Raw genomic sequence first — 18,855 nt, forward strand, 5'->3', positions numbered from 1 at the left:
GCATGGCTTTATAAAAGTGGGATGAGCTTTATATGCTTCAGGGACTGTGCAGTGAAAGCAGGATCCAGCAGAGATTTGGCCGTATCCGACAAGTGCCTATTGTCAGATTTTCCCTTCTCTTCTGTTTGACACGATGGAATCCCTTACAAACATGCCGATTCAGACCAGCACACTGCGTACTAAATTATGAAAACAATATTCACATGTAGCATCAAAAAAAGTAGACTCATCATGTGGTATTGTTCTGAAGCGAAACCTTGGTGATGAGATGAGGAAAGAAGACTATCCATCAATTATCTCAATATTTTGAATGCTATAGCATAGGGTGGATGTTTGACTCTTGCTGCGGGATGGCAGGTTTGCTGTGATTTATGTGGATCTAGCTATATGGTTTTGGTTTTGATGACAGATGTTATAGGAAAAATATTCGACTTTGTGATGTATTCTAATATCCTTGGGATAAAATGAATCTATATAGAATTGAAGGATATCATAGTTATATTTGATAATTGAAGCTGCTGTGCTTTGTACTTTGTTTCAGAGCATCATGACTGAACAGACATAGAAGAATAGCAATTATTTTTAGCAAATGTGAGACTGGCTTGCAGTATTTCTAACATGTGGTGAGCCTCTAGACATGCAGAGAAAGGAAAGCAGGGGATCGCAGGCTCGGTTTTCATTTGGAGGGTATACTTGGCATTTCTGGAAATCAATAATGTTTTACATGTGTTTTGTTCCAACACTTCATGCATAATAAGCTGGCTTTAAATATGATGGAGTTAAGTCAAGTGGACAAGTATGTGATAATTACAAGATCTACAGTCATTCTCTCATTTTGTGTGATTCAACAATTTAGCCGTTTTAAATTCTTATCATAAACAGAATTGAAGATTCTACTCTCCTGTTGCACATTCAGGCTGGAAATCATTAGAATAAAAAAACCTTTGGGGCACCTGGGTGGCTCAGTCATTAAACGTCTGCCTTCGGCTCAGATTATGATCCCAGGGTCCTGGGATCGAGTCCCGCATCGGGCTCCCTGCTCAGTGGGAAGCCTGCTTCTCCCTCTCTCTCTGCTTCCTGCTCCCCCTGCTTGTGCTTGCTCTCTCTCTGTCAAATAAATAAATAAAATCTTAAAAAAAAGAATAAAAAAACCTTTAATATATACCTAGTGGAAGGGGTCACAGTAACACATAGCAATATAGGGAGAGTCCATGGGAAGTGAATACTCCAGACTAAATGTCCAACTGAAACAACCACACTGCTCTCTTTTTTAAATTACCAATGGGAAATGAATTTAACAAGCATTTCTTATGTGCAGACCATCCAGAATACTACTTCAAGATTAACTCTTAAATATATTTTAATCATGTTATTATATTGATTAAACGACATAAATGACCTTCCATTTCCTAAAGGACAATGGCCCTGTGTCACACGTGATATTCAAGGTTTTTCTCAAATAAGCTGGTGAATCTAATTTTCTAGGTAGACTCTCTTCATCTTAGCTTAGGGTTTCTACTAAAAAGCATCTGTAATTATCATGTCTAGCCTATTGGAGAACTTCTTATCCACTGTTAATCTTAATTGCTAACATTTTTTAGCATTTATTATGTCCTAGCTATCGCACTGAGTGAGTGCTTTACATGTACTTTTCTCCTTTATCTCTTTTATCTCATTTATCTCTTACCGCAACAATACTATGCAGTAGGTTGTATACTTTTACCTAAGATGAGTTAGGACCCGCAGCTGTATGGAACTTCCCCGAGGTTGCAGAGCTCAACTATAAGGCACCCTGTCTGACTCTAGAGTTGAGTGATTAAACCATTAAACTGCGTTGCTTCCACTTTGCTTCAGTTTTTCTATAAAATACATCTTTCGATTCTGTGTTAGACTAACCTCTTGGGCTTGCTTCCTTTGCTGGTCTGTCTGTAAGGCTTTTTGTTTTTACACCTGAGCCCTGTCTCCCATGAAACTTTGCTTCACATTTTCTCACCCTTAAACCACCCCACTTGCTCCGAATCCAATCTGACTTCTGCTTCCCTCGCAGCCAGAATCCTGAAGAAGCACTATATTCAGTTGCCTCTACCTCATTACATTCATCAACTTTTTCTTTCACTGGACCAGAAATCCTGGAAGTATCTCCTTAACTTTCAATTAAATGAATTCGCCTTCTATGGCTTTCTGAAAGCAAAATTATTCTGGTTCTTCTTTCTTTCGAAGTGCTCTCTTTACCTCTCTGCAGGCTTCTCCATTTTTTGTCCCCTAAACTTGGGCACTCTGAAAGGTCCTGACTTTTCTTGTTATTTCTTTGCTTTCCAGTCTCTCTCTCTCAAAATCGCAGCCACTCCCACAGCTTGCTATAGTTGTAGGTGGATGATTCTGAAATGTGGGCCTTCTGCCAGACCCATCAGGCAGTAAGTACCTTGCTTCTATTTGTCCACGACTATTTCCATCTCAACCCCCTATTTCTGCATCCAGTCTTACAGTCTGCACGCCTGTATCCTTCCCCTTTGCCCTAAACCTCCTCTTCCTTTTGACTTCTCCAACTTTTTTAATGCTCTTGTGAGTATGTCAGGTAACTGGGCTCTAATTTTAGTGGGATTTGATTTCCCTATCTTTCTTATATTGAAAGACAACAATAATTAATGCTTATTGTACTATTATTACATACTAGACAGTATTCTAAATTTTTACATTGACTATCTCATTTAAATACTTAAACTGTTAAGTAGCTACTCATTGCTATTTCCACTTTATGGACAGAGACCCAATCAATCAATCATACAGTCCAGTTGATTTTTTGGTCGCAAACCCTCCCTTATCCTTCCCTTCTATCAGTGATATTAACAGCAATGGTTTATATTGGTATTGCCCCAATCTTGAACTGGTCTTTTTCCTTCCAGATCTTCTTCCTTTGAACAGTGCATTCTGTAAACTTGCTGAGGGTTATTCTTTCTAAAATATTGCCTTGATAATGACACTTTCTGGCCCTGAGATCTTTCATGTCTTCATTTGTTTTGCATATTACAGTCTAAAATTTCCCCCTCATATTCAAAGATACCATTCATATTTCCAACCTTATCTTCTACTGCCATGCCACAAAAGCTATAGTCAAACTAATTTCTTCCAACATCCTTCTAATTCTCAAAGTTATTTCTTTCAGCCTCCCTGCTCTGATTATTTCATTCTTAAAGCGTCAATGCCACTCATCTCTGTCTTCCTCATTCCTGTCCCTCTGTATATAGAAATCTTATGGTACAGTGAGGCCAGGCTTGAATGCCACTTTGCACTTGAAGTACCCAAACAAAGGGATGTCCCTTTTCTGAAATTTCATGGGATATTTCACCACTCATATAAAACCTATTTGTTGTCTTGTTTGTGATCATTTTTGTGTGTCCTTTTTCTTCCTACTAGAATGCAAACCTCTGGAGAAGTTGTAGCTGTCATATTCACCATGAATTCCCCATGGCATAAAAGAGATATTTTAATGGCAGGAATCCTTAGTAAAACTTTGACTGTAGGAATGCATGAAGGATCTCTTTTATGATGTACTTATTCTCTTGGTTCTTAATTGTTTATTTTTTTTGCATAGTTCTTTTTCAGATCTGATAAAACTGAGAATTTTTTAGCTAGAAAAAAGATTACACATAGGGGCAAGGTTTTGTATAAACTTCAGTGCATTTCTGGATCTGCTGAAACCAATCTATGTTAAGAAGCTTTAAATTCCATCCATCCATCCGTGTATTTTATGGTCTGCAATTAGGCAGTGTAACAATGGGGTCACACAAGCTAGAAGGGTTCTTTCACATCTCTGTGACAAAGTTTCCAAACTATAAACAACAGTTCTGTGCATCAGTGGAGTATGAGGTAATAATTGATGAATATATCTGGGAGTGTTTATTGACACAGGTACTCAGGGCTCAGGATATATAGCAGCTAGGGTACTGTATTAGGGATATGGGAAATTATAAAAGCCTCCCAAAATTACTCTTACTCTATGAAGCTGTAACTTTTATATTCTAATCAGGTAGAGAATGAAGAACTTTAGCCATGTATGTAGGGCACATTTGTATGCTTAATTATAAATAAAACTTCTATCCAGTCCACAGTGCTTTCTTCTAGGATCCTTTATAAAAAGAGGCAACAAGGCCACTAACTTTGTCAGTCACTATATCAAAATTATATGTGGATGTTCCTTCCCTCTTTACCAGCATTCCTCACATGTGTTCTCTAGAAAAAAGCTGTAGTGATTTTGAAGTATAAATGTAATCTTCAGGTCTACTGTTCCGTCAATGTTTGGGGATCAGATGATGGACCAAAATTCAAGATAAGGAAAATAGAAGGTAGAAGAATAATGTGCCTGACCCTTTGTATCTTTAAGTGTCATTAGTGGCTGGCTGTAGAGCTTACATCTGAAGGGTGGCTTTTGTTTTTTTTTAATCATGTGCTAGCTTCCTGGTTATAGTCACACAGTAAATACCTTGATGGTGATCCAAGGACTTTTCTCCTTCCATTGCTGCTTATAACTGCTCCTGACCTTGCATGAGAACCATATTTCAAGTTATATTTCTAACACAGAAGATGATTCACAAAACTCAAGCATCTATGTGAACTCATCTTCTCTTATTAAAGGATAATAGTAGATAGGTATTATGGGAGCAATATCATAGGAGGGGCGAATGGGATCAACAACCAATTAAACCAACATACATTAAGTACAAATGATGGGCTACACACTAGGTGTTGGAGATCCTGAAATAAGTAAGACATAATTTGTATGTTCAAGGTGGTCAAAATCCAGAAAGAGAGGCAGACATATCAGTAAAGAAGACTTTTATAGGAGCAGTGACTGATATATTCACTGGGCATTGTGGGAGCACAGAGAAGGAACATCTCAACCAAGCTGAGTGAGTTAAGAAAGGTTTTCTTTAAAAAGTCAGCATCACCATCACCATCAAAACTCATTTGCTAAATACCTAAAATTTGTGATGTTATGTTGATGCTTTACAAACAGGCATATATAGAAGAGATTCCAGTCCTCTAAGACTTCATAAATTAGCATAAATATACTGGCTTAAAATAAGATATAAGACAACACAAGAGCAGACATGTTTATAGCAGTAGCACTTTGCTCAGGGAGTTGTGTCTATAAAAGGCAGATAGTTCTGTGTGTGTATGTGTGTGTGTGTGTTTATTCCATAGGTTCTTGGATCAGTCTACAAATAAAGGTTCTAATTAATGCAAATCTTTATGGTGTGTTGGAGACCATTGGAAATGGGATAACCTCTTAATTCATTACACAAAAGTCTCTGCAGCTGTTTTTGGATAGGAATACCTTTTGCTCTCTGATGAACGGATATGCATGTGAGAGAGTTAATGTCACCTTCCAAGCCTCTGGAGTAATCTATTCCATTGCCACCTTTCTTTTGAACCAAGACATTCTGAAAAAGTGATTGTAATTCTTTCTTCTATCGTTTCAACAAAGGTTGTACTGTCAAGCACTCTCCAGGATGTATATTTTTAAGATTTGGCTTCCTCCCTGGAATCATGAACTCTTCAGATGCTATGGTAATGGACTTGAAAGTCATCTATGAGCTGGTGATTCTATTAATATGAATAATGGGTGTTCTAATTTTTCATTATAACGTTTTCGTGGTTGTATCTTTTCACACTCCTCCTGGCAGAAGAAACATTCTAGTTAGGGAATGGACCTCTGGCTCATTCCCCAAGGAAGTAACAAGTATCTTTAGAAACTTTTAATTACAGATAGAAAAGTTGGGATCATAGAGTGGGAACATATGTAATAAAATCACTTAGCTTCAGTTAGACTTTAGAAAAAGCACACAGTCAGTTATGAATTTGATTTTGTTTTAAAAGAAAGTGTGTAAACTTACTTATGCATCTTACTTGGCCTGCTGACTTGATCTCAATTCCATCATTTGCAATTAAGTTGCAGGCCTTTTTGCCTTGAGAAACCTACTTTGTCTCCCTCTCTCCCTCTCTCTCTCATCTATCTCATCTGTCTGTCCTATGTATTATAGATGATTTTGAATATATACATGTCTATGTACCATTTTATTATATTAAAATTAATTTAAAATGACTTAGAAGGACAATATTCAATTGCATTTCTGTTAGAAAAAATTATTGTAATTTTAACCATCTTACAGAAGGCGAAAGTGCGTATGTTAATTATTCCCATTGCCCTGGCTTTTCTTATAATTTTGGGATTTCCATTTGTGTTGAAGCTGATTAGAAATGAATGAATTTACTCATTCAATTCCCCAACTTGAAGGATATGATGGTTTAAGATTTATTTCAAACAATATACCCCTTGATATAAACATGTGCTAGGTCATTTTCCTTGCTTTATTTTGAAATAGATCTAATTCAGAAGCTTTTTGGAGGAGAATATTGTGCACTTGACAGTAATTGTGACTGATTTTCATAATGCACTGATGTAGCATGTCAAATCTTAGGCAGTTAGTTAAATTCTGGGAAGGAAATTAAATTTGGCAATAGTTAGATTTTTTTTCTCTTCGCAATTAAAGAAGGCTCTTCTTGTTATGCTTCATGTGCAATATACACATTGCTTTCTTTAGCATCACTTAAGGGTACTCTAATTTTTCTGTCAAATTTCAACCAACTTATTTTATCATTTTGTCAGTTTCCATTTTCAACCCTCATTCCTGCCCTTGAAATACTTGTGCAAATTCAATGTGGAATTAAGCACAGGAAATAAATTGTTTCAACTTTCCGTCCTTTTTTTTTTTTTTTTAAGGAAGTTTTTATCTCCTTTCACGAGGACTGTCTCCTGCCAAAAGCCTGTTTTATGGAGCAGTGAATGACAGGAAATAGGCATTGCATCTCCCTGAAAGAAGGTAAATATTTGATGTTGCCCAGAGTTTGTTTTTAAGTAAATCATGAAAGGAAATACACAAATTTTCTTGATCTTCTAAAAGCCAGTGATATGATGTATATGTTCTAAATAAACTAAGGTGTTTAGAAGATTGAGGTATTAGTATTTAAACCAAACCTAGAAAACCAAATTTATATTTGTGCATATTAACTAATAAAATATAATTCTTAAAAAAAACCTCTTTTCTACCACATCACGCCATCTTGTGCATGCTTGAGAGGGTACAAAAGTGGACACAGCTCAGGCAGCAGTAGGGCAGGGAAAGTTGGTGCAATAGAGCTACGTGACGGGACTCTATTACAGTAAGTAATGCAGTTACAGAAATAACTTATGTGGAACATATTGCCTCTGCTACACATGTCAAAAAATGGACTTTGATCGATGGTGTTACACACAAAACCACATACTAAAACTTTGTAATTATGAGGACAGCATAAAAGTGTACACACCCTTGCCAATAGTGTTAGTGGCTTTTATAATTAACAAATGGGCAAAACACATATATTCTGTATGCTGTGCATGCCTTACAAACATTTGTGGTTGTGGCCATCAGCATGTATGTAAGCAGGAAGGCATGATGGGTCTGGCAATCATCACCTCTGGGAGATAAAGGCATGCTCTGAGGGGCAATTATCTACAGCTAACCACACCACCTGGAGTTGCCATATTGGTACTTTAAAAATTCATTAATGTAGGAGAAAAACGTGTCCACTTATGCTGAAAGAGGAAGTTAGGAGTTTAGAATACTAATAGTGATCTCTCTGCTGTGGTTTATACACACTAAACCCTATAGAACGCTCACCCATAAATTAAAATACTATGTCATTTGAACAACTTCATAAACTTAAGAAAAAAACCAGACCCAATAAACATAGACAGCATTTCTGTAGAAGCATTTGCTGACAGTGAAAGTGGCAAAATTGCTAGGTTTTAGATTGTCTAGAGAAGTGGTTTGCTTTGAAAGATGGGTGATCTGATTTAGAAAAGTTGGCTATAAATTCTGTTTTTTCAAAAAGTGAATTTGCAAATTGAAATTAAAACATATGAGGTATTTTTATTTGCTCACTTTATTTATTGCAAAGCTGCCTTATAAAGGAAATTAAAGAAAAGAGGGAAAACCACATGGACCACCAAATCTGTATAATTTCCATATTTCTTTGCCACCTTAGCCTACATCAAGTTTTTAAAAAATTGAATACAGTTTTGAAAAGAACCAATTATGATGGCAAATATTACAAGGAATTTATACATTTTCTATAATTTAAAAGTTTCTATAATAAAAGTCTTTTATTTTAAATAAGTCTTTTTTTAGGATATATTTTGCCAGTGAATATACCAGAATTGCTAATCACTTCAACATCTTATAGAAACAACCCTAGTCAGAGTCCTCTATATATTCCTGTGTGTGTGTATGTGTGTGTGTGTGTGTGTGTGTATGTGTGAGTTTGTGTTTGTGTGGCTAAAGTTTTAGGTTTATATCATCGCAAGAATTTCATATTTAAAAATTTTTACAGGATTTGTAAGGCTAGCCATATTATTTTTTGCATTGGTGACAAGATTGACTTTTTCTCCCCTGGATGAAATTTAGAGGTTGTTAAAGGTTTGGATCATTTTTTAAAATTGGGAATTAATTCAGAGGTCAGAAAATGATGCTGAATGTTTTTATTTTCTTTTTAATTAAATTTTAAGCCACCTGCTTTGGTTTTCTTATTTCCTTTGTATTCCTTTTAGGTTTAAACATAAAGTAAATAGTAATGCTATATTTGGTTTAACCTTAAATTTCCAAGTTAAAATTAAATGGCACAAACATTTAAGGTCTTTGAGGCCTAAGACTGTGCCTGTCTTGTTCACAACTGGTTTCTTATAATTATGGTTAATATTTATTGAGAGATTACTTTGGGTCAGATGTTGTTCATAGCACATTCATATAACACCTTGTTTGGTTTTCTTGGTCATTGCTTTTCTCTCAACATAGCAGGGTTAAATGCTTTAGAGACTCTCAGCACTGAGAAAGATTACAGTATCTTATCTCCTCCTCTATGTTATATGTAATTCATTTTTTTAAAAGAAAAAATAAACCAAACTCAAAGGCACAAAAACCTCCATAAATGCTTTTGAAATTAAATATTTCCATTTTTAAGCTTTTTAGCTCGTGGCCAAATTTTAGGTAATTTCTTTACAGTTGAGCTTTACTCATTTTAAATTCCTGCCTTAACTAATGTGTTCAATATATGCTTAATTCGTCTGCTATGACATTTCGTTTATGACCCTCAGTGCTTAAAACAGTCCTGGAGACAGACATACGTCAGTGCCAGCTGATCTGGTGATAGAAACCAGTATATGACATTGTTCCTGTTTTCAACTAATTGGGAAGATAAGGCATACACATTCTTATGGAAAGCTTAAAAATAAAAGAACTTTTTTTGTTTTTTTTTTTTTTAAAGATTTTATTTATTTGACAGAGAGAGACACAGCGAGAGAAGGAACACAAGCAGGGGGAGTGGGAGAGGGAGAAGCAGGCTTCCTGAGGAGCAGGGAGCTCGATGCAGGGCTTGATCCCAGGACCCTGGGATCATGACCCGAGCTGAAGGCAGACGCTTAACAACTGAGCCACCCAGGCTCCCCAAATAAAAGAACATTTTAAAGGAATAGCAAGAAGAACTTAGTTACAGGACAGCATTCATTTCCTTCTCATTCATTTGTTCATTCTTTTCTTCTTTTTTAAAAAATTTTATTTCTAGTGTATGTATTTTCTATGTAGGGAGTTTGGGAAAACGGCACATAGAACCCATACAAGGAACCAAATGTGGGTGGCAAGCAAATGATACAAAATAAACAAGAGAAAATACACACTCCAAGTCTTGATAATATTTACATTTTCAGCATCAGCAGAGTAGAGTGAAAAGTGCTCCCTTAGAGCACTAGGTTTCAGTTCTGATGCTGCCATCAAGTGGCTTGGGACCAGCTACTTAATCAATCTGACCTACAGTTGATTTATCTGTAAAATAATATTGCCGGATAGCAGGTAGTGATGATGCCTATAGGAGAACCTTGCTCTGGTGTTTTCTTTAGTCTGTTCCTTTTTCTCTTTGAAGTTATTTCCCTCTTCCAGAGACCTCTTTCAAAAGGATCGGGAGTATTAATCTTGAGAAAATGGAAATTGACACAAGTATAAACGGGTGAGGGCTATGGTTATTTGTTCAATGATTTCATTCTGTCTATATATACTGAGTCTGCACCTATGGTGTGTAAAATATTGCAGTAATGCAAAGATGAAGAAGGTAGAATCTTTGTCTAAGACAGAGTTCTAGAACATAACCAATGGGAGAAGCAAGGGCTGTGCTATAGAATCTTTGAAGTGAGGAAGGTGGAACGAAGCAGGACTTCATGGCCAAATTGACCTCTGACCTGGGTTTTTTAATCAATCATCATTACATCTGCATGGAACATTTGTTACCGCAGCATATCATGTGCTAGTCACTGTAGGAAACAGACAAGAAGATAAAAACCCAGACTTCATTTGCACCAAGTGGATTTTCTGAAAAGTGAAATTTATTTTTAAAATAAAATTGCCTCTGATTTTCTTAGTATCTGATATTCAGATAAAGACACTAATAACTTCATGGAATTTTTAATAATTCATATTTTATTGGGAAGTATAAAGCCATTTCTATTTTCTTCATTTAATAAAATTTATTTCTTCTTTGGATTATTATTCAACAATATAGCCTATAATTTCATATCAGGAGAAACATTACTTCATTCAGTGGAGTGTAGTTACTATTCTCTGTCCTTTCCAAAATCATGTTCTGCTTGAAATTTTTGGTTTATGGGCTTTTCCCCTCATGAGGGTACTAACTTGAATGTATTCTATGAAATGTCACATTGTACAAAAACTGTTTTTTCCAGCTTTTGTGAAGAAGATTATGTAGTCCATGGGTTCCACCTGCTAAGTTTTTCCTCACTGTACATTTTTGCACATGGTGAGCATCACAGACTGTGAACAGCTCTGCCTTTAATGGATGTTACTACATTTCCTCAGTGACTGATTTTTATTAGTTTCAAAAGGTAACAGCATATGCATGCACACACGTTAATGTTTCTGAAGGGCATTGTGAGGAAAGATTAGAATGCTTTTGCCTTCTTCCTGATCAAACAGTGTGTCTTAGAGAGCATGGATACATTTAGTTTTGTGTCACTAAAAAGAATAAAATTGTTGAAATTGTTACTTATCACTCAGCCTCATTTATTCTTAGTGCCAAAGTTTGCCTGTTTGGTTAGTAAAGGCTGAGATCATGAGGCTAGATATCACATAAAATTCAGGATATTCAGAATGTAATGCTAATCCAGAAATTATTTCAAAGAGAAGAGGCAAGAAGCCCATGATTTAAGCACAGGTGTTTAATGGCCAACAAAGGAATTAGGTTCATCTCATAACACTGAAAAACTCTACCTTGGGAACTGAAAATTAACACAAAGCATAGGTCTTCATTATAATGAATACCAATGAGAGAAAAGAATGAATCTGAGATTTTAACAAAATTAACTCAGCTACACCTGGCAAGCTGTGTATCATAGAAGACTTTAGAACACATATCAACAGCAATGTAATAGAGCAAAAGGAAATCACTGGGTCTGGCAAGGTTGGAAAATTGCAACTCCATGACATCCATCATGCATAGTAAAACAATTTTTTGTAAAAAAATTTTCCTTCTTCCCAAGCAAGATGCATCAGTTTCAACTTAGACATTGAGATATGAGGGATGTTTCAAATCCTTAATTCTAGCTTCTATAATGGCTTATTTATGCAGTTATGTCAAACGATATAAGTGTAATGTATGAAAACGTCGGTATCAGTCCCATTCACGTGAAGCATTAGGAGGTCTGTCTGCAAAAGTATCAGGGCTTTTTTTTGGAGTCTGGAAATTTTATCTTAAATGGATGATATGTACAACACATAAGGAACAACTTCTGACATCATCTTCATTGTATAAGCAGGTGTGGTGCTTCTTCAATGTGCTGGATACTGTCAATAATAGACTTAGTAGTAACATGAATAAAATCCTTAAGCTGTGGGCCCTTTCCTTAGACTGTTGATGGTCTGATAGCATCTTCAACATCCTCCAGCTAGACGGGACATGATCCATGTAGGGAAGAAAAATGGTACCCAAGAAGTTCTTGCATGGCCAGTTTAAGATGGCCTTACAGTGGGCAGAAAGCCTGGAATTCACAACCTGAAAGGTCACTGAAGAAGTGCTTACTAATGATGATGGAAATTTGTATGACAGAAATTCTTATCATTTCTTTTTCTCATTGGTTTTATCATTTGACACTTTCAACATCTTGGTGAGAAAGGGTCATGATCTTCAGGTGTATCAGAAATCCCAATACAGTTTGCTTAGATAAAAACCCAGAAGTTATTGGTTTACATTCTTGAAGGGTTATGTCTGGATGCAGCACTGGATCTCTTCATATCCTTGGTCTGCTTTCCAGAGCATTATTCTCAGGCCCAGATTCCACATGGTGACCTTTCATCCAAACAGTGGAAAAGAGCATCTCTTCCCAGCAGCTCTGACAAGTCCTGGAATTCCCTCAATTAAATGGGTCCATGTGCACATCCTGCTCTTCACTCTGCTCTCCTGTCCTCTCTCCTGTCCTTTCTTCTCTTCTCACTCTATACCTGTCCCTTGGTGACTGCATCTACACCTAGAGCTTCAACCACCACCTGCATGCTAATGACTCCCACATCTAGATTTGGAGCTCAGGTAGTGTTCCTGACCCACAGACCTGTATGTCAAAATGCCTACTAGAAATCTTTACTGGATGTCCCAGAGATACCTAGATATTGGGAAGGCTTTGTTGTATAGACTGTCATCTGTTTCATTCCAAGAATAGTTGTGGAACTGTGCAAAGTGGGTTTTAAGGGGAGGATTGTTTGTGTGTAAACTATGGAGACTGAGACACTTGGGGCAATTATTTTGCTTCTATACTTACTAATCATCAGTTTCTTCATTTGTAAAATGAACACAATAGTACTCATGAACTATGTTGCAAGGATAATAAAGGTTATATATCCAAAGGTTTTATTTGAGTGTTGGAAATATAATGGGACTAAGGCATGTTGAGTCTGATTGATAGTGATTATTGGAGTGTTCTCCCAGGAAAGATTATTAAGCAATGTCCAAGCTCATCAGGAAGGGGATTTGTTATTGGTCACTGATAGCTAACCTGGGCATGAGAAGATGAAGAGGCAGTCCTCAGGCCTCATACTTGCTTCTGTAATATGCACTCAAGGAATAGAAGCCAATATTCATATGTTCACTTATGATAGTTATTATTCCCTTTGTATTGTATAACACCACTGTCTACTGAGGCTTTTAGTTATAACATTTTCTTTTATTTCCTAATTCTTTATATTCAACTTGTGATGAAATGTTGTCATTTTTTGCCTTGTTCTATCTCGAGACCCCTCCTCCTTTTTTCTATTCATACTGCCAATATCTTAAGTCCTTCCCTGTTTATTTCTCACCTGGTTCAATGCAATTATTGGCCATTCTGCCTTCAATTTTGTCTCTCATTTTAGACACTCCTGCCAAAGGAAATATTCTAAATTAAAAAATTGTAAAAATCTCAACTCCTTATCATGACCCATAAGATCTTTTCGTATTGAAACTTTGTCCTTTCAACTGCACTATTGCTGACTTCACCACACAGCCCATTCTTTATTCACATTGATTTCTCTACAACCCACAATCACCCCAAATCTCTCTCCAGGTGGCTCTCTCTTCCTCAAAGTTGCCTGTTCTCTCCGTTGTCTAGTCAGTGGTTATTTACCATTTACTCTGTGCCCAGAAACATCTTTCTAAAGCAGATTTCACTCTCCCATTGGGTATCTTTCCTATGAGATGACAGAAGCTCTATCATAATAACAACTCATTTATTCATTCATTCATTCCATCTTGCATGCATAAATTCACTCATTTGTTCAAAAACTTACTTAATTTTTCTAGGCACTAGAAATATACCTGTGAATAAGACAGACAATGTCTCTTTCTTACGAAGTTTACATCGTACTGATGGTGGTGGGGGGAGTTGAATACTTTAAATGATCACTTTTTAGAAAAGCCATTTTTTCCATGGAGGAATGGGTAAATTCCAGGAGATGTGGAAATCAATAATCTGGGGCTTGGGAGAGAAATGTTCTATTTACATTTTTATTTTATGCCTTTTAAATTCCTATTTTGTATATATTTTATAACACATTTCCCATATTGTTAAAAAAATTCTGTAAATAATTTAATATTTATGTAATGCATTACTACTTCATAATGTATATTCTCAGTGTCAGTTGAGTTTGGGCTAAGGTGGGATAGGCAACATTAAATGGGTTTCTGTTGTGGCAGAATCTTTCATAATTTATGACTTTCCAAGAGATAATATAATACTCTATTTGCCTCAACTATGGAATGCCACATTTTGAAGGGTATCTCAGGATATTAGGGGTTGAAATATACTCTTTTGAATTGCAGTTGTATCCACAGTTCATTTAACTGTTTCTATATGGGATTAAATTGTCTTTTCTCATTAAGTGCACTCTGGGAACTGCAATTCCTAGAATCTTTTTTTAAGGAACTGTGTTTCCCAGAATCCTTGATTTGCAGGGATGTAGATGATATTCTATCTTCATTGTGTTGTTTTGTACAGGGCATGCTCTGTACTAATTTGTTGTGGCTATAAAACAATTAGCAAAACCACTTACATTTATACTAACTTGCTATTCCATATTTCTCTGCTCCATGTTTTTCCTCCTCAAAATCTACTCCTTTCCAAAATAAAATAAATCTTTTGGAAAAATGAAAGAAAGAGGAGAAAAAAATAAGCCATTATTCTTTTTTCTTTCTTTTTTTTTTAAAGTAGGCTCCATGCCCAACGTGGAGCCCAGTGTGGGGCTTGAACTCATGACCAAGAGATCTAGACCTGAGCTGAGATAAAGAGTTGGAAGCTCAACTAACTGAGACACCCAGGAGCCCCCATAAACCATTGTTCTTGAATGGCAACTGTAACCAGATAGAATTATGCATTATAAACACTAATGACTAATAATTATAAATATATAATAAAATGTCAAGAAATAAATAAAATATAAACTTGATTATAAATATTAACATTTGTGGGTCTCTACATATTATCATGGTGATCTCCAAAATTAGAGGTCTAAATTTGCATTCCCCGTGGAAGTAAATTTTAAAATTTTTCTTATTTTAATTCATCCTATTCAGTAGTTTCAGTTCTTTTTTTTTTTTTTAAGATTTTATTTATTTATCAGAGAGATAGATAGAGAGAGAGAGAGAGAGAGAACACAAGCAGGAAGAGCAGCAGGCAGAGGGAGAAACAGGTTCTGCGATGCAGAACTCGATCCCACGACCCCGGGATCATGATCCGAGCCAAAGTCAGACGCTTAACTGACTGAGCCATCTAGGCGTCCCAGTAGTTTCAGTTCTTAAAAATATTTGCAGTTTTGATATGTCAGGAAATGAAATATTTTAAAATATTTTTGTTGCATTGCTTTGCTATTCTTTGATTTTGAAGGTTTTTCAAATGTTGATTAGTGTATTGGTAAAGAATGTCTTTGGTCAAAATAACAGAAAACTCAGTAATTGTGGGTTTAAACAAATGTGAATATTATTTTTCTCACGTAACATTTCTCACATAACAAAATGATTCAACTTCTTGGAAATAACCTTAGAAACCCAAGATCTTTTTATGTTTCACTCTGCCCTTCTAAGCTTCCTGGCTTTTGCTCTCATTCTTGTTGCTTCATGATCACAAGGTGGTAGCTGTGCTACCAACTCAGTTTTTATTGTTCCAGGTAAAAAGAAGCCAGAAAGGCAGGAAAAAGAAGAAAAGAGACAAATATTTTCCTTGTGAAAGTTGTGTCTTGTGGCCCCCAGCATCTGCAAGATGGCTGAAAATAGTGTCCTAGGATTTGGAAAGCAAAAGACAGATGAGTTGGAAAAGAATATAGGTTAGCCACATTTGTTTAAGTGCATTTTCTCCTTTGTAAATTATTTATGAGTTTTAGCTGTTTATCTATTGGAGTTTAAATGTTTTTCTTACTTTTATATTGTCTATAAATATTAATTATCTTAACCATTTGTCATGTTTGCTCTAAATATCTTTTTCTCAATTATATTTATGTAATTATTTTAAAGAACCACATTTTTTATAATTATGTACTATGTCAGTCTTTTCCTTTATGACTTTATTCTATTGGTTTTATACAGACTGTAAAAGACTTAACGACATCATTTTATAGTGGTAAAATTTACATACAGTAAAATGACAAACTTGTGTGTCTGGGTTTTTTTTTTTTTTTTTTTTTTTTGCTTAACAATGTTTATGCTAGTTGTTACATTGTTGAATGTATTAAAAGTTAATTATTTTTTATTGACAAATAGTCTTCCACTATAAAAATACATCATACTTTTTTTAATATAACCTTCTGCTGATGAGCATTTGAGTTGCTTCCAGTTTTTTATTATGAGTAACATTGATATAAACAATCTTATACAAATCTCTGTGTGTGTTTGTGTGTATTTTAATTTCTTTTGGATAAATAATTGATAGTGAAATTATTGGGTCATAGTGTATACATAATGTAATAAGAAACTTCCAAGTCATTTCCCAATGTGGCTGAACAATTTTATGTATATCTCATCAACAATGTATGAGAATTCCAGTTGTTCTTTATCTTCACATACATCTGTTGTCAGTTTTATTTTTTTCTCATTTAGCCATTCCAGTGTAGGAAAATGGCTTCCCACTGTAGTTTTAATTTGCATTTCCATAATGCATAATAGCATTAAATACCTTTTCTTTTTTTTCTTTTTTTAAGATTTTATTTATTTTTTGACAGAGAGAGAGACAGTGAGAGAGTGAACACAAGCAGGGGGAGTGGGAGAGGGAGAGGCAGGCTTCCCGCGGAGCAGGGAGCCCGATGCGGGGCTCGATCCCAGGACCCTGGGATCATGACTTGAGCCAAAGGCAGACACTTAACGACTGAGCCACCCGGGCGCCCCGCATTAAATACCTTTTCATGTGTTATTCACCATTTATCTTTTTTTTAATCAAGTGTATGTTTAAATATCCTGCACACTTCTAATTGGGTTGTTTATTTTTATTATTAGTTGTAGGAATCCTTAAAATATTCTGAACTCATCATTTGTCAGATATATGTTTTATAAATATTTTCTCTTGGTCTCTGGTTTGCCTTTTCATTTTCCTAATTGTGACTTTTGAAGAGTAGTTTTTAATTTTTGTAAAGTTTAATTTATTATTTTTTCCTTAAGGATGTATAGTTTTTCTGTCTCTATCTTTGTCTTCCACAAGGTGATTAAGAATTTCTTTTTTATTTTCTTCTACAAGAGTTTTTAGCTTTATCTTTGACACTTAGATCTATGATCCATCTTGAATTAATTTTGTGGAAGATATGAAGCAGAAGTTGTTTCATTATCATTCATGTGTTTATCCAGGTGGCCCATCACCATTTGTTGAAAGCTTTTTTCCCTCCATTGAATTCCCATGGTGTCTTTGCCAAAAGTCAATTTCTGGTGTATGTGTGTGTCTGTTTCTCTAACCTGCTCCACTGATACATTGTCTACCTTTATGTAAATACCACACCATCCTGATTACTGTAAGCTTTATAGTTCTGATATCAGGTAGTGCATCATCTAATTTTGCTCTTATTAAAAATGATTGTTTTTAGAGAATTTCATTTCTGAGAAAATGGAATATAGTTTGCCATAATCCTCCAGTTAAGTACAACTAACAACCCTGGGCATTTTATAAAAAACAAACAAACAAACAAATATAAGACTCTGAAAGTGGAAGTGGAAGGCATGAAAGGAAGTGATAAATGTGTGCATAAAAATTTAGGTATACTAAATGCAATGTGTTATGTTGGATTGGATCCTAGAACAGAAAAAAGATATGGGTGGAAAACTAATACAATCTGAATGAAGTATGGAGCTTAGTTAATAATAATGTAACAGTGTTGGTTTCTTAGTTATGACAAATGTACCATGGTAATGTAAGATGGTATTGTTAGGGGTAACTGGGTGTGGAGTACATGGTAACCCTCTGTACTGTCTTTGCAACTTTTCTGTAAACAATTAAATTATTCTAAAATAAAATGTTAATTAAAATTAAAAAAAAAGACTCTGGAAGGAGGAGAGTAGATGGTAGACTTACCAGGAACCTCAAATCCAGGCAACAACATTGTGATGAGTTCCCTAGGGGTTTTATTCTTGCCTTCTTGCCTCATATATCCCATACTTGGAGCTGAAGAAACCTGCTACCCAGACAGTTGTATGGGCACAGACAATGGAAGCCTTAACAAAAGCCCACTGTCCAGCTAGAGGACTAGGAAAAGGACAGCTTATCAAGATAGAAAAAATTTAAGCAATAACAACTCTAATACAGGAAAACATCACAGAAAAATCTCTTGCCCTTACTCCTACCCATTCCAACAAAGGCCTTGATTCCAACTTCATCTGAGGGTGCAGTGTGGTATTCTAATCTACCCTCTCCATCCCTGCTGGGGTGTTGTCATAATGGACTAGTAAAGGGCCAGAATTTTCACTCCCTACTGGTGGAAAGTAGTCATCCTCTTCCCCCTTCTTTTGTTATGTCAATGGAGACCACTTGGAGAGCCCCACCCAGTAGTAATAAGGAACCCCTTTCCCCTAATTACTGGGTAGGTTGTCTGAGGAATCGAACCAGAGAGTCAAGACTTACATGACTTCTCAGCATTAATGAGGCTGCCTCCCTGTGTTGTCAGTGAAGGCCATATGGACAGCCAGAAATCCTACTCCTGCCCAGCAGGAATAGGAAACTTTTTGGATGTCAAGAGATGCCAGTCTGGGAACCTGGACCTC

At 35.8% G+C, this 18,855-nt stretch overlaps 1 long non-coding RNA gene across 2 annotated transcripts in view; it reads left to right on the plus strand.

Moving 5' to 3' along the window:
* LOC144378968 (uncharacterized) overlaps positions 1-18,855 on the plus strand; it is a 489,245-nt gene that overhangs the window by 145,330 nt on the left and 325,060 nt on the right. The window contains exon 2 of one of the 2 annotated variants that reach the window (XR_013440914.1): positions 6,782-6,881. The exons of the other annotated variant lie outside the window; for it this stretch is intronic. This is a non-coding gene — a long non-coding RNA (uncharacterized LOC144378968). The remainder of the gene's footprint in view (positions 1-6,781; positions 6,882-18,855) is intronic. 2 annotated transcript variants of the gene reach the window in all.

The sequence above is a fragment of the Halichoerus grypus genome, chromosome 9 (genome assembly GCF_964656455.1).
Source record: "Halichoerus grypus chromosome 9, mHalGry1.hap1.1, whole genome shotgun sequence".
Taxonomy (NCBI): domain Eukaryota; kingdom Metazoa; phylum Chordata; class Mammalia; order Carnivora; family Phocidae; genus Halichoerus; species Halichoerus grypus.